Below are 21,436 nucleotides of genomic sequence, written 5' to 3'. Positions count from 1 at the left end.
ACTTATATATTTTCCACTAATTATTATTCCAAATAATAATAATAATAATAATAATAATCCAATAATTCAATTTATTTAATTAAATTATTAAATATATTATTAACTTAATTAAATAATCCTCTTATTTAATTCGGGGTGTTACACTTGGTCGTACGAAGACATGCCAGGTCTAGATACAAATATTGTGCAACACTTCCTACCTTTGAAGCCTGAGTGTGTGCCTGTGAAGCAGAAGCTCAGAAGAACTCATCCTGATATGGCAATAAAGATCAAAGAGGAGGTTCAGAAGCAAATTGATGCGAGGTTTCTGGTGACTTCTACATATCCTCAATGGGTGGCCAATATTGTGCCCGTGCCTAAGAAAGATGGAAAAGTCCGGATGTGTGTGGACTATAGAGACTTGAATAAAGCTAGTCCGAAAGATGATTTCCCTCTACCACATATTGATATGTTGGTAGACAATACAGCTAAATTCAATGTCTTCTCATTTATGGATGGATTTTCCGGATATAACCAGATCAAGATGGCACCCGAGGATATGGAGAAGACAACATTCATCACACCTTGGGGAACATTCTGTTATCGAGTGATGCCCTTCGGTTTGAAGAACGCCGGAGCCACGTATCAATGAGCTATGACCACATTGTTTCATGATATGATGCACAAGGAGATTGAGGTATATGTTGATGATATGATTGCTAAGTCAAGAACGGAAGTTGAACATGTAGAGCATTTGTTGAAGCTTTTCCAGCGCTTGAGGAAATACAAGCTTCGTCTGAATCCCAACAAGTGTACATTTGGAGTCCGTTCCGGCAAGTTATTGGGCTTTATTGTTAGTGAAAGAGGTATTGAGGTTGATCCTGCAAAGGTCAAAGCAATACAAGAGATGCCTGCGCCCAAAACTGAGAAGCAAGTCCGAGGCTTTCTTGGCCGCTTGAATTATATTTCCAGATTCATATCCCACATGACTGCCACATGTGCGCCGATATTCAAGATCCTCCGGAAAGATCAGTCTCATGATTGGACCGAGGATTGCCAGAAAGCTTTCGACAGTATTAAAGAGTATCTGTATGAACCTCCGATTCTGTCTCCGCCTGTAGAAGGAAGACCTTTGATCATGTATCGGACTGTTCTTGAAGACTCAATGGGTTGTGTCCTTGGTCAGCAAGACGAATCGGGGAAGAAGGAGTATGCTATTTACTACCTGAGTAAGAAGTTCACTGATTGTGAGTCTCGATACTCAATGCTTGAAAAGACATGCTGTGCTTTGGCTTGGGCTGCTAAGCGCTTACCCCAGTATATGTTGAATCACATGACTTGGTTGATACCCAGAATGGATCCAATCAAGTACATCTTCGAGAAGCCTGCTTTAACTGGGAGGATTGCCCGTTGGCAGATGTTGTTATCTGAGTATGATATTGAGTATCGAGCTCAGAAGGCTATTAAAGGTAGTATCTTGGCTGACCACTTGGCACATCAGCGAATTGAGGATTATTAGTCAGTTCGGTATGACTTCCCAGATGAGGAGATTCTGTATTTGAAAATGAAAGATTGCGATGAGCCTACACTTGATGAAGGGCCAGAGCCTGGTTCTAAATGGAGTATGGTATTTGATGGCGCTGTAAATCAGTATGGAAATGGTATTGGGGCAGTGATTATTACTCCTCAGGGCACACACATTCCTTTTACAACAAGGCTAACTTTCAAATGCACGAATAATATGGCTGAGTATGAGGCCTGTATTATGGGTTTAGAAGAGTGTATTGATCTAAGGATCAAGCACCTTGATGTATATGGAGATTCGACCCTCGTTGTTAATCAGATTAAGGGTGAAGGGGAAACGAATCAGCCTGGTCTCATTCCATATAGAGATTATGCGAGGAGGATTTCAACGTTCTTTGCTGAGGTTGACTTCCATCATATTCCTCGAGACGAGAATCGGATGGCAGATGCTCTTGCTACACTTGCTTCAATGATTGTGGTAAAACTTTGGAATGAAGTCTCCAATATCACTGTGATTAGCTTGGACAGACCAGCTCATGTATTTGCAGTAGAAGAGGTGAGAGATGATAAGCCATGGTATTATGACATTAAGTGTTTCCTTCAGAACCAGGTTTACCCGCCTAGGGCATCTGTGAAAGATAGGAAGACTTTGAGGAGATTGTCAGGCAGTTTCTACCTCAATGGCGAAGTGCTTTATAAGAGAAATTTTGACATGGTTCTGCTCAGATGCGTGGATAGACACGAAGCAGACCTGTTAATGACTGAGGTCCATGAAGGTTCATTTGGTACTCATTCTAATGGACATGCCATGGCTAGAAAGATGTTGAGAGCAGGCTACTATTGGCTGACAATGGAGTCTGACTGCTGCAAATACGTGAAGAAATGCCATAAGTGTCAGATTTACACGGATAAGATTCATATTCCTCCGACACTTCTGAATGTGATTTCGTCACCATGGCCCTTCTCCATGTGGGGAATTGACATGATTGGCATGATAGAGCCGAAAGCGTCCAACGGGCACAGATTCATTCTCGTAGTAATTGATTACTTCACCAAATGGGTTGAAGCGACATCATATGCAAATGTGACCAGGCAGGTGGTTGTGAAGTTTATCAAGAATCAGCTTATATGCCGCTATGGTGTGCCAGATAAGATCATTACTAATAATGGATCTAACTTGAATAACAAAATGATGAAAGAGCTGTGTAATGAGTTCAAGATTGCACACCATAATTCTTCTCCTTACATACCCAAGATGAACGAGGCTGTTGAAGCTGCTAATAAGAATATCAATAGGATTATCCAGAAGATGGTTGTCACGTATAAGGATTGACATGAGATGTTGCCATTTGCTTTGCATGGATATCGTACATCTGTCTGCACTTCAACAGGGGCAACCCCTTTCTCTCTTGTTTATGGCATGGAGGCTGTACTCCCAGTAGAGGTGGAGATCCCATCAATGAGAGTCTTGATGGAAGCCAAGTTGACTGATGCTGAATGGGTTCAGAGTCGTTATGACCAGTTGAATCTAATAGAAGAGAAGAGATTGACTACCATATGCCATGGACAATTATATCAGCAAAGGATGAAGAAAGCTTTTGATAAGAAGGTCAAGCCTCGTTTGTTTCGAGAAGGTGACCTTGTGCTCAAGAAAGTCTTGTCTTTCGCGCCCGATTCCAGGGGCAAGTGGACTCCAAACTATGAAGGTCCATATGTTGTTAAGAGAGCTTTTTCAGACGGTGCGTTGATACTTACAACTATGGATGGGGAGGATTTCACTCGTCCTGTGAATTCAGATGCAGTCAAGAAATACTTCGCCTAAAAATAAAAACAGAATAGCTCGCTAAGTTGAAAACCCGAAAGGGCGGCTTAGGCAAAAATGAGCGTCTCGATGGATTGAATACCCGAAAGGGCGGTCCAGGCAAAAGTTAGAGACATAAAAAAATGAATATTTGTATCTCGCTAGATTGAGTACCCCACCCTGGGGCAATCTAGGCAAAAATTAGGGGTTTGGCAAGTAACTGCGTCCTGACAAGACTTTGTTCTACAACTGTTCCGTCGAAGATTCTTGCTCATTCTTCATCAACCGAAGCTTCGAATACATCAAATTCAGAATTGGTGGAGAGATGGTCATTATGTTCAATGTAGCCCTTTTCCAATATATATCACCAATTTCAAATTTGTAAAGATCTATGGAGTCTTGCCATTTGCAGACTACCATTCCATCAAATAAACTTGAGCCTTTTATCCAATTATTTGCACTCTTATTTGTTTCTATTCAATAAACGTTTTGCATGCTTTTAATTGAGAAAATATCATTGTTTCGAAAAATGAATTTTTCATAACTTGTTTTAAACAAAGTGAACATTCACAATGATGAAAAGGATACTTAGGAGATCCTCAATGCTCTCCCAAGGATGGTATGATCTCCAACAGGGTAAGACATTTGTTCATATTCCTGGCATGATTGTATTTTATTCCTCCGAAGCCCTAAGTGGTATGCTTGTTGAGATATTCACCACTCTCCCCTTCAGCGGGTTAGCAACCTTTTCTCCTCAGCAGATGTGATCTCCTTGGTGGGTACGGTACTTGGTGGTTGATCCCCAGAATCCCTTTATCCCTCGGATAGATTCCCCAGTAGAGTTGCTTATATGGCAGATTCTACTTGTGCAATAAACTCTTTTCCCCAGCTGTGACAGATCATTCATCCCCTGTATAGATTTTGTTGTTTCCTGGTATCTCTGATTCCCGACAGATTGGATACTCTCTGGTGATTTGGCTTTCTCTCTTGAGATGTAGTACCAGATGTTTGTATTCCTGTGAAGCCTGTTTGTGTTAGAAATGTCTGTTTGTCAGCATTCATCATACATAAATTACGCATGTGTGCATATAATTTTCAAACATTCGGATATTCATATTGCATTTTTGCCATATATCTTTTGTTTGTTATCCTCTACTAGTTGGTAATATATTTCCAAGCAGATGTCGGTGTCTGATCCCTCAATGTAGAGTCAGCCCCTTAAGTAGAAAGTGTTTATCTTTCCTTCCGCATTCCCCACTGAGTTATATCCTCGTGGACAATGGTTGTTTTCGCTTCCTCCCAGCACATATATTGGGATAGGTTCCCCTATTGAGTTATATCCTCACTAGGACGAGTCTTGATTCAGTTTGCCTCTTTGGTTTGATCCTAAATTGGCCTCTTGTGGTTGTTTCCTTTGTTTCCCCGTGGTATAAATGAATAATTGCTCAGTAAGAAGTAATCATTCGTCTTATCCCCAGCGGAGTCTGCGGTTTTCTACCCTTATACTGATAGTTGTAAACCCTATTTCCTCTCCTTTTCAGAGTTAACCTTTTTGTTCATCCTAAGTTGATGACGGTTACTTTTCCGTGATTTTCTACCTAGTATCCGGTAGATGTAATCCCCTCCTTGACGAATATCATTATCCAATATTCGGTATTGATATTCCCTCATTCTTTTGGATAATTGCTCTGATTAGACAATTTATCCCCAGCAAGTCATCTTTCATACCGGTTGCCGGTAATGTTTGTTGCTCCCCTTGATTGGTCATCATTATATACCTAGTTTTGGTATCCCGATGCCTTTCTTTTTATCGGTCCATTTATCCTTTATTAACCCAGTAACCGGTTGTGGATAATCTTCCATGCGAGTGTATTATCTATGTTTTGACGGTAATAGATAATATACCTCATGCACTTTTTGGTCGAAGCTTTTGTTCTTCCCCAGTCGAGTAAGATTCGTATCCCTGTTTTGGAATCGAATGTCCATCCCTTAATCGAGTTTGCTTTTGCCCTCTTTTTGGATGATGAGTGTCTTGGGAATGTTCCCCAATTCACGCTTTGGTTGGTCACCTATTATATGCCCAGTAACCGGTATCCCTGGTGTTCCTTCCTTCTGCTCCCTATTATGACTTTTTGTCTCCTGTGGACTCAGATTTTCCTGAGTTGAAATATACCTTTTAGGTCTTCCTCAGATGATTTGGTTGATTGATATCTCTCACCCTTATACTGGTCTTAGGTATTCATTCTTCCCGAGCATGTTGTTCTCTCACCCTTATACCGGTGTTCAGATCACACGTCTCTTTGAGCTTATTACCCAGTAACCGGTAGTACCTCATCCCGTTGCTTCCCCAGGAGAGTCCTTTTTGGATATCCCCAGTGAGATCCCTTAGTGGATTATCCTGACCTGAGTTCGGATTTTTATCCGAATTATCCATTGTGGATAATGTTGCTGTGTTGGCATATTCCCTAACACATGCACCTTCGAGTCAGCTCGAGTCTTTCCATTGGATTTACTCCCTTTGGAATCCTGTTCCCCAAGTTTTGAGTCATGACCTACTCACGCATTTTCACCCTTTACTCCCCCAGAGTCTCTATCTCCCTAGTGAGTGTATTACTCTTATGGATTGTCGATTTCTCTGGACTTCTTTTCTTCTTTTGTGGACACATATCCCCACAGAGTTTGTACTATTTGCATGCATACATCTGCATCATGAGGTCTCTTAGGGACCAAAATTCGTCTCTTTGTTATTATTTAAGCCCATTCTACCCCGTCGAGACGAAGATTTTAACCTTCACTTCTCCGGTTAGAATGACCTTAAATAGGGGCATCTGTAAGACCCCAATTTTGTCCCTAAGATCCCTCATGGCATCATAACATTGCACTTGCATTGCCTCAAGGATCATTAGCATCTTGGTTCCCCTTGCCTTTGGGTGAGACTCCTTGTGAGTGGTTTGAGATCACCAAGCATGCTTGAATTGTATATCATTTGCTTTTCTCACTTTTGTTTACTAACCAAAAGCACAAAAATATGCCACTAACATCTTTTGTTTGAAGTTTGAGCAATCACAAGGTCAGAAGCTTCAAGGAGATCATTGGTACAAAGACATGGTCAAGAGGAGATGAAAGCAAGCATGGTAACGGTTCCCAAAGCTCTCATTCACCAAATATTCCTCCCTAGTACCTCAATGCATCATTTTGATCAAAGCAAGTCAAAGGGTTTGAGGTCTTGTTCTTCAAGGAAACCCTAATTCATCTGTGCACCACAATGCCTTGCTCATGAAGCAACCTCAGCCCATGGTCAAATATAATCAAGGGAAGTTCTTTAACTCATTACTTCATGCATATTTGAGCTTATTTGAGTGTCCTCAATCATCAATTCATCAAAATATGGGTTGTGGACTTGAGAAGTTGATCAGTCAATTCATCTGACTATTTTAAAATGCACTGAGACCTAACTTTTTATGTGTTGGTCAAATGGAGATGGTTCCAAAAGTAAAAATGTTCTTAAGGACTATACGAACAACTTTCATGTTCATAAAAAATTGTTTTGAAGCTTGGAAGGCCATCTTTAATTCTAATACATTATAGGTCATTTTGACTGAAACCCTAATTTTGGGTCAACTTCCCAAGGACATAACTCATTCATTTTTTATGATTTTGAGGTGGGATCAAATGAATTGGAAATATTAAGATGTCTAATTCAAATGTTATGTTGAACAAAATTTCAAAATCTCAAAGGAAATTCATGTGATAATGCAAGACATTATAGTTCCTTTTTGACCAAATGCATTAAAAGGCAAAAAAGTCCAACTTCAAGTGCCCATAACTCTTTCATCAAAACTCCAAATGATGCAAAATTTAAGTCCATTTTGATTGTATTGAAAAGATCTACAACTTTGATGTTGGAGGATTTTCCATTTGAGACATTCATCATCAAAACAGAGGGGCTTGAAAATTGGCCAATTTTAGAAACCTTGCCTTGACATGTCATGCACCTTGCACTTTAAACTCAAATTTCATAAATTTCCACACTTCAAATGGATTTTTTCCCAACATAACAATTGTTCCTTACATTAAGACCTTTCCAACCATTACTCACATGATCATGTTTGGATTTTTTCATTGGGACTTTCGAAGAGATGAATGTTTAGGTACAAATGAGGAATTCACTTGAAATCTTGGTACATAAGCAATTGCCTTGCAAGTCATACGTCCAATTTCATTTGGATGATGCTCAGAATTCATTTGGCATTGTTTTTGGGCCTTGTGCATGATCATGCAAGCCCATGCAATGAAGCTCCACATGCCATGCACACGGATTGATCACATTCTCCTTGCCACTTCCTCTATAAATAGAGACCTCATTCCATTCATTTCAGACACCTGATTCAACCTGAAATGCTGCAGAATTCTCTCCATAGCCATCACTAAAGAAGCAAATCTCATTTTTCTCAAATTTTTCAGATCCGAAATTCAACTTCATCTGGTTGAATTCTTAGATCTAATGCTTCTCAACCTTCATCATTCATCTCATTGAACTTCTGTTTTGGTAAAGCAAGCAAGAAATCGAGCTCAATTCTCCAGAAATCAAGCTTACTCTTCAACTGGTATTTTCTTCGAATCTCTCATTTCTGTGATCTATTTGCTTGGCCAAAATGTTTTCTGAAGTCCTCACTTGAGAGGCAAGCTAGTGGTAGCTTCAATTTTTCTTTTCTCTGATCTGCATTTTGCATACCTGAATCTTCCACCTCAGATTTCTCCATTTATAGGAATCTTGAGTGTGATTCAAGGTTACAAGGGTGATGTACATCACCCCAGCTTCATTTTGGTATAAGGATCGTGCATTTTTATTAAGGTTTGAAAACCTGCAAAATTGGCCGGAATCTGGAGGCTCACCGAAGAAGAAGGTGGCTCTGGTGGCCGCCTGTTGCCAGTTTGAATTCTGGCCATTGGATGTGTTTCCCAGATCGAATCCCGACAATTGCTTGTTATGACTTTTTATTCTTTCCCATGTGATTGCATTGACCGTGGATTACCATGAGTGCGCGCCTCTGGATCCTTGGATCTGCCAGCTCAATTAATGAGCTCAGATCCAAGGGCTCTCGTTTTTTCCAATTTCTAATTTCTGTTTTTATTTTCTTAAATTCCTTTTTATTTCAAAAATCAATATCTCTTTCATTTTTAATCCAAAAATTATGGGACCAATTGCATTAGTCTCCAAATAATTTCTAGTTTCTATTTCTGATTTTTAATATTTTTTATTTTGTCATTTGATATTTTTTGTGAATTTTCTCTTTTCTGGTTATTTTTAATTCATTTTAAATAGTTTTTGATATTCAAAAAATACAAAAATATTTTCCTAACCTATTTGAATGATGATGGATCTATGAAAAATATTCTCATCAATTTTCAAATTGATTTGAGATTTATTTGAGATTTTAGTTCAATTAGGTTATTTTTATTCATTTTTAATTGATTAAAAATAGTTTCTGACTTTTAAAAATGCTGAAATTTTTTGTCAAACTTTGTTTGACCTTATTGAACTTGGGATAAATTACTTGGACCTTTCAAGGTTGATTTGAAGTAATTTTGAAGTTTGACCTTTCCATTATTTTAATTCAAGTAATTTTAAATATTAAAAAAAATGCCAAAAATAGTTTATTCATTTCTTGACTCCCAATCTTCATCTCACTTCTGTTTTTGATTGTTTGACCTTGACTTTCAATGTTATTGGTCAACATATGAGGATTGGTACATTGTATTTCATTTAATGCACTTTAATTTTGCCATTTCCATTTCTCTTATCCATCTTCTCCTTCTTCTTCTTCTACTTCTTTTCTTCTTGATCAATGAGTTGAAGGTTGATAAGTTACCATTTGTTAGGGAGATTTAATCTTCCTTGATCCAAATCTAATTCATCTTGATCAATTGATCAAGTGAATGGCTTTGCATTAAGGATATGTTGTCTTCTAAATCATGCCAAAGTCTTAAACCAATACAAGATCAATTCTCATTTTCTTTTTGGCATGGAAAGTTGTTGGAACTTGGTTCTCTAATCAAGACTTCTAACTTGTGTTGTTGCCTATATTATTATTGACCGACCTCAGATAGTTGTGACTTCTACATAAGTCCAATTACGATTGCTTAACATAGCGCTAAATTTGCTTATGGCACACTAACTACTAACACTAACTATTGACAATTAACATTTACTTTATGCACTTTACTTTTATGCAATTTACTATTCTTGCACATATTATCCATTTGCTTTTCTCTTTGCTCACTTGAGCACATGTTTATGTTAATGCCATTTGCCTTTTGCTCACTTGATCATATAATTGTGTATATATTATTGTGCTTGTGTTTTTGTTTTGATTGTTGTGGACCAAATGCAAAGAAATGGACTTAGTTTCTAGGACTTTCCCTATGAAATAAAAATGGAGAATTGGACTTAGATTCTAGGACCTTCCTTATGCAAAATTGGAGTAAAAGGATCTTAATGATGAAGATGGATTGGAAGGACCAAATCTCTAAACTCACTCTTGTCCATTTTTGTTTTACTTCATGGAACTTTTGATGTGTGTGCTTTTGTGCTAGGAGTTTCCATTTGAGCTTAATTGGAGGACCATTGCCATGATCATCCAAGTGGAAGATACAAGATACATTGAGGATCTCTTAAGAGACTTATTTGATTGCTTATGCTTTGTGGTTGCTTATTCCAAAGTATGGGAGCTACTTGGATCATCAATATGATCTCAAGAGAGGAACTCCTTGTGTGGTTTTGATTCTTCATCCCTTCTCTTTTTGTTTTACTTAGGACTTAACCCTTCTTCTTCTTCTCTCACTCTAACCCAAGCCAAAACTCTTTGTGCAAACATTTAACCATTGTTTTTTTTAAACATTAGAAACCTAAGCCTTATGCTTTTGATTTTCAAACTCTCTTTTCATAACACTTATTTTGAATTGAACTTGTAAGTCAACTTTGACCATTTTTGTATATACTTCTAATTGGTAAATATAACCCATTCAAATGTCTTTTTGTGGTTCCAATGTCCACCTTCTTAATCAAATTTTCCATAACCTTTAGCTATTAGGTTTGAGTTATCTTTGTGGTAGATGTAATACTCACCTATATCCTTAGTGATGGACAATGAGTCTTCCATGCTTATTATAAGGTTAACACCTCACTAGCATGTTGAAGCTATCCTCACATGGTGGATTTGTGGCTTGGTTGAGTTTTCTCCCTTTGATAACAAAAGACCTTAAGGCTTTTGGACCAACCAATTCACCAACTTGTTTTGAGATTTTTACCCCGAACTACGAGGTTTTGATCCTAATCTTTTTATAAGATGGTACGTAGGCAATGGGTTTATCCATCCAAACACAAAAATGTAAATAACTTGTATATTCTCCTCTCATCTCCTCAATCATGTTTGCACAAACAAATTTTCACAAAAAACAACAACCTTCACAACAAGTATGAAAAGGGCTCCCTAGGAGTACCTAGGATGTTTTGGGTGCCTAACACCTTCCCATTGCATAACCAACCCCCTTACCCAGATCTCTGTTTCTCTTTTACTAGTTTTTGTTAAAACTTTTAGGTTTTTGTTCGCTTTCTAACCATTCCTATGGATAAATAGAAGTGTGGTGGCGACTCGACTTGTATGATTTACCTTGGATTTAGTCAATATCTCTAATGGTAACGAATACCCCGTTACAGCTGTTGAAGAGATCAAAGATGAAAAGTCGTGGTATTACGACATAAAGTGTTTCCTTTAAAGTCAGATTTACCCTTCTGGGGCATCCTTGAAAGATAAGAAGACTTTGAGAAGATTATCCGGCAATTTCTACCTGAATGGTGATGTGCTTTACAAGAGAAACTTCAATATGGTTTTGCTCAGATGCGTGGATAGACACAAAGCAGACCTGTTGATGACTGAAGTCCATGAAGGTTCCTTTGGTACTCATTCCAATGGACATGCAATGGCAAAGAAGATGTTGCGAGCAGGTTACTATTGGCTGACAATGGAATCTAACTGTTGTAAGTTTGTGAAGAAAATCCATAAGTGTCAAATATATGCAGATAATATTCATGTTCCTCTGATATTGTTGAACGTCATTTCCTCCCCATGGCTCTTCTCCATGTGGGGAATTGATATGATTGGTATGATTGAGCCCAAAGCGTCGAATGGACATCATTTCATTTTGGTGGCTATTGATTACTTCACAAAATGGGTTGAAGTGGCATCATATGCAAATGTAACCAAGCAAGTTGTTGTGAGGTTTATCAAGAATCAGATTATATGCCGTTATGGTGTGCCAAGTAAGATCATTACTGATAATGGATCAAACTTGAATAACAATATGGTAGAAGCTCTTTGCAAAGACTTCAAGATAGCACATCATAATTCTTCTCCCTATAGACCTAAGATGAATGGGGTTATTGAAGCTGCAAATAAGAACATCAAGAAGATTATTCAGAAGATCATTGTAACGTATAAGGATTGGCATGAGATGCTCCCATTTGCTTTGCACGGGTATCATACATCCATCCGCACTTCAACAGGGGAAACCCCTTTCTCTCTTGTATATGGCATGGAATTTGTGCTCCCGGTAGAGGTTGAGATCTCATCATTGCGTGTACTGATGGAAGCCAAGTTGACTGAGGTTGAATGGTGTCAGATTAGGTATGACCAGCTGAATTTGATTAAAGAGAAGAGATTGACTGCCATATGTCATGGTCAGTTATGTCAACAGAGGATGAAGAAAGCTTTTGACAAGAAGGTCAGACCTTGTGTGTCCAGAGAAGGTGACCTTGTGCTCAAGAAGATTCTATCTTTCAAACCAGATTCTATGGGCAAATGGACTCCTAATTATGAAGGCCCATATGTTGTTAAAAGAGATTTTTTATGTGGTGCTTTGATTCTTACAACTATGGATGGTGAAGGGTTCACTCGTCTTGTGAATGTTGATGCAGTCAAGAAATACTTCGCCTAAAAAGAAAAGAAAAACTCGCTAAGTTGAAAACCCAAAAAGGAGGCTTAGGAAAAAAAAACGTCTCGGTGGATCGAAAACCCGAAAGGGCGGTCCAGGCAAAAATTAGAGACATAAAACAGAAAGGATTATCCCGATAAATTGAGTACCCCACCTTGGGGCAATTTATGCAAAAATTAGGGATTATGGCAAGTAACTACATCCTGCTGATCTTCAAATTTGAAGGCATTCTTGAGCACAACGGTCGGTTTTGATTTATCATCCCCAGTAGCGGTCAACAGCACAGTGGATATCATGAGTTGGTAGAAGGATTAGTGATCATTGTATTCAATGTAACCCTTTTCCATATAAATTACCATTTTCAACTTTGTAAAGATCTATGGAGTTTGTCATTTACAGAATACCATTCTATTAAATAAAGTTGAGCTTTTATCCAATTGTTTCTACTCTTATTTAATTCGGCCAAATAGTTTTAAATTTTATCATGATCATTTTGAAAATTAAAGTTTGAATCAAAATCATATTTTCTTAAACATATAAAAGCATTAATTTTAAGCAATCGATTTCATTTAAAAGGAGTATCAACAATAGTTCGAAAGCAGTAAGCCCTAAGTGTGGAACATTATTGGTTCTCCCCAAGCAGTAGGCGCGATTTCTCTTTCATCCCCGACAGCATTGTTCAGCACCCGATGTTAGTTGATTTCTCCAGGCGGTTAATTCTCCTTTGTCCCCAGCTGAGTTGGTGTTTATTTCCCAACCGAGTTTATACTCGTTCTCCAACGGAATGCAGCAGTTCGCATGGTTCCGTCAGGGCTTTGGTTTCCCCACCAATCGCCATCAGATTCGCTCCTAGTCAGAGTTTCCTCCTGGTTTCTGAGCAACTATTAGCGTTTATCCCCTGCAGGGTTGTCTCCCATTTGAAGTGGTGTTGAACTAAAATTCCCCGCAGAATTGGTAACACTTTCCTCAACAGATATCCTCCTTCCCGGGCTAGGGTTGAGCCTTTGGGATGTTGATCTTTCCGTTCTCCAGCAGTCGTTTCCATTATTTGTGGATTGGCCGAGAATTATATCGATGATTCAAATTTTCGACATTTTTGTATCATTTGCGATTGTTTTGCCAGCATAATCATCATATATACGTATACATATACATATACACTCATATAATTTCATTATCGCATCATTAAATTTTAAGATTCTTGTAATTCTATTCTCTATCATGGTGGTACTTTATCCCCATGCAAGTTTGGTGTGTGTCCTCTTTCAATTGTAGAGTGTCAGCCCCTTAAGCAGAAAGACTTTAACCTTTCTCCTTTCCCTACCGAGTTTGTTTCCTCGTGGATGATTATTATTTCAGTTTCCTCCCCAGTTGAGTATCTGGATGGAACCACTCCCCTTGAGCTACATCCTCATTAGGTTGAGTCCTGATTGACCGTTTCTTTCTAGATCTTACATAGATAGATGTTTTTGGTCCCCTAAGAGTTTATTACCCAGTAACTGGTAGTATTCTTCTTAGTTGGCAATTTGTTACTTCTCACCCAATAACCGGCAAAAATAACACTTTTTATCCCCAGCGTTTCGTTTTCACGTTTCCCTAGGAAGTATATCCTTGATATGTTCATCCTTACCGGTGACAGATATTTTCTTCCCCTACTTTGAGTCTATCCTTGATATGTCCATCCTAACCGATGACAGATATTCTCATCTTTGGTATTCTACCCAGTAAAAAGGTAGTTACAATCCCTATTTTGTTTCCCAGAGAGTTAATCCTTGATATGTTCATCCTAACCGATGACGGGTTTTCTCCTCTTTACGGTCTTCTGCCCAGTAACTGGTAGTTGTAAATCCTGCTTTTTCTCCCCTCAGAGTCTATCCTTGATATGTTCATCCTAATCGGTGACAGATATTCTCTTTGATAGTATTCTATCCAGTAATTGATAGATGTAATTCATACTCTTTCCCTCGGTGTCTATCCTTGATATGTTCATCTTAACCAGTGACGAATATTTCTCTTTGATGGTATTCTATCCAGCATTCGATAGATGTAATTCCTACTTTATGTTCAGGTGGGTTATCCTTGATATGTTCATCTTAACCGATGACGGGTATCCTCCTTAACATCCCCAGGCAAGTCTATCCTTGATATGTTCATCTTAACCGGTGATGGATTTTATTTCCTTTGAGTTTATCCTTGATATGATCACTTTAACCAGTGACAAATATTATCTCCTTTTGGTCTTCTTCCCAGTAGCCGATATTTGTAAATCCTATTTTCAGTTTTCCCCAGCAAGTCTATTCTTACCTAGTAATTGATAATGAATTCACCTCCGGGCAACCCTCAGTGAGTCATCCTTGATATGTTTACCCTAGCTGGTAACAGATATCATCTTTGTCAGATTTTTATTATCCCCTTACCTAGTAACAGGTAGTGGATAATAGATTTATACTCCTCCTGTGTTGAAGTTTATTCCTTTCCCAGTGGAGTTGAGTGCGTATTTCCTTAGTGAAATCGTTTTTCCTGCATGGTTCGAGTATTTCAGTTTTATTCTGATCTACCTGTTCCCCTGCAGACGTTCCTTCGTTTCCACCGGCAGAGTCTTTCCATTTTCACGGAATTCCTCTAAGTCCCCAAGCAGTTTTTAAGTCGTAGCCTGGCCTACACATAACCCTTTATCCCCTAGAGTCTCTGTCTCCCTAGTGAGTTTTCCTTATGGAATGCGTTACCCTCCTGCGGACTTTCGGTCTCTCTGATTTCTTTTCCTTTGTGGCAATATTTCCCCACAAAGAGTTTATTTTAGCATTCATATCATATGCATCATGAGGTCTCTTAGGGGCCAAAATTTGTTTCTATATGTTGTTATTTAAGCCCATTCTACTGAGTCAATATGAAGTTTTAACCTTCACCTCCTCAGTTAGAATGTCCTTAAATATGGGCAGCTGTAAGACCCCAATTTTGACCCTAAGATCCCTCATGTTATCCTCATCATATGCATTGGCATTGGGATCATACCTTGGCATCCTACTTACCCATTTTATTCATTGGGTTTGTTTTTGGAGAGAATACCAAGCACCATATGATTGTATCATACCTTGTATTTTATCATTCAAAATACCAAAAATATGTCTTTGTATTTGTCTAACTCTTTTGTAGGGAGGGCACATGATCACCTTTGATCCATCAAGTTCACATCTAGGGTTTAAGACCCTCATTGCTAAGAGCTCAACCAAGTAATGATCCACAATGGCTCTAGGCATCATATATGAGTCCCCATGATATTTACATGTTATTTTGATCAAGCATTCTTTAAGAGTTTGGAATTGGTTTGCCTTGGAAACCCTAGTTTATCTAGGTATCTTGAGTAACTTCTTCAACAAGCTTCTTTATCAATTGATCAAATACTCCAAGGTACACTTCAAAATTCATCATCTTATGCATACATTATCTCCCATGAGTCTAAAAAGTCAAGAGAAATGCAAGTTAGCAAGGTGGTTCATGGTGGTTGACCAGAGGAATTCAACTGATCTAAACTGGGGTTCCCTAGACCCTATCTCCTACAAATCTTCATCATATGAAAATTATTCCAAGAGAAAAGTTACTCTAAATTACATTACAAACAATTTTCATGTTGAGGTCTAGATCTAGTTTTTCTTGGAAAGTCATTTGTTATGTTGAAAGATTATTGGTCATTTTGTCTAAACCCTAATTTGAAAGTCAACTTCCCAAGGCTATAAATTGCTCAATGTTTATGAGATGAAAGATTTCCAAGTTGGACAATTCAATTCAAGGTGTCTAATTCAACTTTGATGTTTTGAGTAAGAGCTAAATCCACTTTTATGAGCATATGATATGAGGATACATTATAGGTCATTTTGGACCAATACCATTGAACAAGTGATTTTCCTCAACTTCAAAAATGCATAACTCATTTATCCCAAATCCAAATGAGGTCAATTTTGTGACCATTTTGAAGGTTTTTGAAATATCTACAACTTTTATGAAGACACTTTTCTCATTTGAAGCTCAAGTAAAATGTTAGCCAAGGTGGAATAATTGAACATATGGCTTAACACTTAGAAAATATTTTGACATGTTGAAATTTCCAAACTTCCACCTTAAAATTCATCAAGATACAAGCTCCAAATGTAAAAGTGTCAACATAAGAGTTGTTCCTCTTGATCTAACCTTTCCAAAGAGTCCAAATTCATCCATTTTGGACAAGGTTTGAGGGGTATGCGCATGGCCTGAACATGGTTGTATCAGTTGGCAAGAATCATTATTCAAACATCAATACACTTTTGCCTTGCATCACAATCCATATTCAGACTCAATCTCACTTGCATTTGGGCCTAATTGAGTTACTTCATGGGCCTGTACATGCCCATGCAAACGTGCACTCCACATTGCCAAATTTGGAAGAATTTTCAAAGCTGCAAATATCACTTGCATTTGCTATAAATAGAGGTCCATTACATCAGTTTTGAGGACCCTTGCGCGCCAGCTTTTCCTCCCACATTTGAAACCCTCACAATTGAAAGGAAAGCCTGAGAAATTTCACTTGAAATTTGAGTTTGAATCTCACTGTTTGGAGATTTGAAAACTCCAGGATCCAAAGCCTTGTACCATTCCTAATCTACTTCTGCAAGCTCCATAAGCAAGATCAAACATGAATTGGAGCAAGAGAGATCAAGTTTTGCTCAGCATTAAAGGTATTTTTACAGATTTTTCTTCTCTTTGATTCTCTCTCAATTCTCATTAATTCTATTGGATCCTTGGTTCTCTGAAGTCCTACCAATGTAGGCAAGATTGAGTTGCTTTGAGGTCAAATCGAAGCAACTCAGTTCATGTACCTCAAATTTCATCTCCATGTATCTCTCAATATACTTGGAGTTAGGTTGAATTGAGGTCATATTCGTGATCTACGCCTTTTTTTCTTTAAGATCATGTCCTCTTTTTTCATTTATGTGATGGTGATGAGAGAACCAATCCGACTAGGGTCATCGGAGAAGATGACCGGTGGTTTGCTCCAACGATGTGCTGGATGAATTATGAGCCACATGATCAAGCCAATGCGTTTTAATCTTGAGCGTTCTTTTTGATTACCAGTTGCGTGGCACGCTGACTAGTGTGGACCATGGAACACGCGTTCTCATCCACTTGATCTGCCACCTCAATTAATGAGGGAGATCAAGTAGTCCATGTTTTTCTGATTTAATTGATTTTCATTTTATTTCTTTTATATTCATTAATTCATATTAAATTTAATATTGACCCAAAAAACATGAGACTTTCACCCAAAAAAATTAAATAAAATCCTCTTTCATTTAATGAATTAAAATTATTGTTTGGATCATTATTAATATTTTTCATGATTTAATTGATTTTTGTGGATGTTTTTAATTGTTTAAAAATACTTTTAAGTTTCCAAAAATTCTGAAAACTTTTCTCCAAGGTCCTTTGATTTTGTTTGACCTATGATAAATCTCATGGCCATTTTTTTGGTGTTTTGATGAGGTTTTAGGAAATTGATCAACCATAATTTAACTTAATGCATATTTTTATTATTTTTAATTGTGTAAATGTCAAATTAATTGTGTGGAGCTATTTTAATTGATTTTGTGAGTTTGACTTGTGTTGTTGGGCCTTGGTCCAGGTTGATTTGACTTTGCTAGATTAAGATCATTGGATTTAGGGGATTGATGGAATGTACATTCCATCTCCCAAAATGAATGAATGATCTTAATTTGGTAAAAGTCCTCCTTTGACCAATTTGTGTTTGATCCATTCCCCCCTCCCTCTTCATCTCATTCCCCTTCTTTACCCATTCATGTCATGGACCTATGATATCTCTATAGCCCAAGGCTAGTTGATTGCAAAATCAACATAAGTATGGATGAGATTAGGTCCCTCACTTTGCATATTCTTTTTGTGTGTGGTATGTTTCATGAGCATAGTCCATTATACTATGTCTTTAACATGCATTAAAAACAAAATTCTATTGCCCGACCTCAAATAGTTGTGACTTCTACATAAGTCCAATTACGATTGCTTAACATAGCGTTAAATTTTGACACAAAAGGCATAGCATTCTAGTTAGTGAGATTGTAAGTCTCCCATCTTTCATGGTATTGTGTGGAAACTTGGCCTTTTTTCCTTCCTTTGGAAGATGTCTTGGTTCAAGGATCCATGCTTGTGATAAGTGGGTTGAGTGTTCTCCAAAGAATGACTTAAACAAAAGCAAAGCAAAAGCAACACTAACCCCTAATTCACTAACAACTAATATTTAATTTCAAGTCATTTATTTTTAATACACTTTAATTTTTAAGCCTTATTCATTTGCCATTATTCATACCATCCAAATTGTTTACTTTTATGTCATTCTTACTTTGTCCACTTGGACCATATTTTGTGATAGATTATGTTTGTATATACTTGTTTGATTGTGTGGTCTTTTGACCTTAATGTACATAATAATAACAAAAAACCCTAAAAAACATCTTGTGTGGACTGTTGGTTTGATCTGAGACTATTGGACTTAGAATCTAGGAAACACTCCCTATGCAAAGGACTTGGCCAATGTCATTTTTCATGTAACAAATTACTCATGAAGAACATTCATCTGATACAACTTTGAAGATCCATTTGAGTTCATCTGCAACATGATCATTTTGAAGTTGTTGTTTTGAACCTGTGACTTATGCCATCTTTGAATTCATCTGACACATGGGAAATTTTGAAGAAGATCATGGAGTTGCTAAGCTTGGATGTGTCTATATTTATTTGATGCCTTGCTCTTCAAATTTCTATTTCTGTATTGTTTGTTGCTTGATTCAAAAGTCCAAGGGAAACTTGGGTTTCTATATGACATTCTTGTCTATTGGATTGCAGCCCATTGGTCAGATCTTTTCAACTCTCAACTTTTAAATTTATGCTTAGGATTAGTCTCTTCATCTCTCCTCACTTATTTAATTTCAAAATCTCTCCCTCCTTTTAAAATCTTCTTTGCTTGTGTTTTTTGATTTCTAAACTTTGACGATATTATAAATTAAAAACTTTGGCCTTATGTCATTGCATTTTCAAACTCTTTTTCTCAATTAAACTTGTGAATAAACTTAACTATGATTGACTTAAAATTTCAAAAGCCAAAAAGAACTAACACTCATTCAAACCATTTTTAGTCCCTTGTGCCTTTTTTAAACTTAAATTTTTGTTAAAAGCAATGCACTCACTTTGAAATTGATACCATGAACTACGAGGTTTTGATCCCTCATTTTTATGTTGGTACGTAGGCACAAGTCCGAAGGTCTTGTCAAACACAAAAATATAATTAATGAATTCTTTTCTCATCCCCACACTCTTTTTATTTGCAAACATCATTTGTACAAAAACACATATGCACACAAGAAAGGGCTCCCTAGGAGTACCTAGGATACTTTGGATGCTAACACCTTCCCTTTGTGTAACCAACCCCCTTACCTATAATCTCTGGCATTTTATTAGTTTTGATTTAAAAACTTCTTATCTTTGGGTTTTGTTTGTACTTTTCCCTTTTCCATTGGAAACAATAAAAGCGCGGTGGCGACTCTGGTTTTATTGACGTCTAACTTATCCATAGCCTGATGGTCATGAATTTACCGCTACATAAGTGACTCTATCGAAATATCTAACTGCAAGTGCACAGTTTTATCGCACAGTTTTAAAAGATATTGAATCCACAGGGACCAATAATCAAACTTTTCACTATTTATTGGTGCTATGTAAATCTAAGCCTCCTGCCATCGAGCGAAATAGTTGTATAATAAAAAGGAGAGGCCGAAACGTGGATCCCAGTGTACCTCGGGGACTCAATAATTCATTGGCGTGTGTTAATGTATTGAATCACTTTTCAATAGAAAAATATTAATTTAAAAGTCTTTATCTCACACTCTCATTTTGTTGACTATATTTATACCTCAAGATCAAATGCCTACTCTCTCTAGCCCATTTGCACCAGGAAATAATTTTTGAGAATAAATAAGTTCTAATTATTCCTAAAGCGCTCTTGCTGTATTTAGGATTAATGCCCAATTTTTACTATCTGGTTCAAGTCTCACACTCTCATTTTGTTGACTCGAAACCTTAATGTTTTCACTCTCGTGCAAAACTTTTTAGAATTAAAACTAAAAATCAAAACAAAAAAAAAGATTTATAAAAAGGGTTACGCCAACTTATTACATAGTCCCGTACGAACGACAATCCTCACATACCGGACTCACAATAGTTTATCCAGACATGGTATTAAACACAAATATATGATTCATGGTAGTAGAAATTAACACCATCATTGCAAATAAATAAATTTCAAACTGACATAATTAAATTAAAGCAATTATATAAAGAACCCGTAAACTAGAATTAAATGCGGAAATACTACGAGTACACTGAACTGAACGAAAAATAACTTCAAATGTCGACAACTTTGATCCAAGATTACAATAAAATGTATGCGTACAAACTTAGATGCCAAACACTGATCAAAACTAACATTCTATAGTGAAAATAAGTGTTGAACCGAGTCCTGGTCGTGTAAACTTCGTGGGAGAAAAATATGGGGGAATGGGGAAGGACTGATTCCTTTTGTTGCGTTTTTTTAGGAGCCGAACTTCACAAGTGCAAAACTAACATTCTCCATGAAGCTTGTGGCGGTCTCCACAAGTGCAAAATGTGTTTTTGGCCTTCTTTGATGTGCATGACGAACGACATGAGGCTTGTGGTGGTTTCCACGAGCCTTTGGCCGTGTCTTCAACCTTCCTCTTTCCTATATGGTGGGTTCCACGTCTGCTTAGTCATGGCGGGCGCCATGTAGGTGGACACATGTGTATTTTTTTGCAATTTCCCTCTGTTTTTCTCCATTTTCGTCCGGTTTCTTCATAAATTGACTCTTACTCGTAAAGTACCTGAGACATGCATAAACTACCAGCATAATACTACAAAATGCAACAAAATAATAATAAAATATGTGTAAATCGAGTCAAAATAAACTATGTTTTTAGGTGTTATCATTTTCTTTGACCAATAGGTTGCATAAAGGTTTTGAAAATTTTGAAAAATCTTTAATAAATCTCCTATAAAAACCTGTATGCCCTAGAAAACTCCTTA

Source organism: Lathyrus oleraceus, chromosome 6 (genome assembly GCF_024323335.1).
Source record: "Lathyrus oleraceus cultivar Zhongwan6 chromosome 6, CAAS_Psat_ZW6_1.0, whole genome shotgun sequence".
NCBI lineage: Eukaryota > Viridiplantae > Streptophyta > Magnoliopsida > Fabales > Fabaceae > Lathyrus > Lathyrus oleraceus.
Note: the sequence above shows the minus strand (reverse complement) of the source record.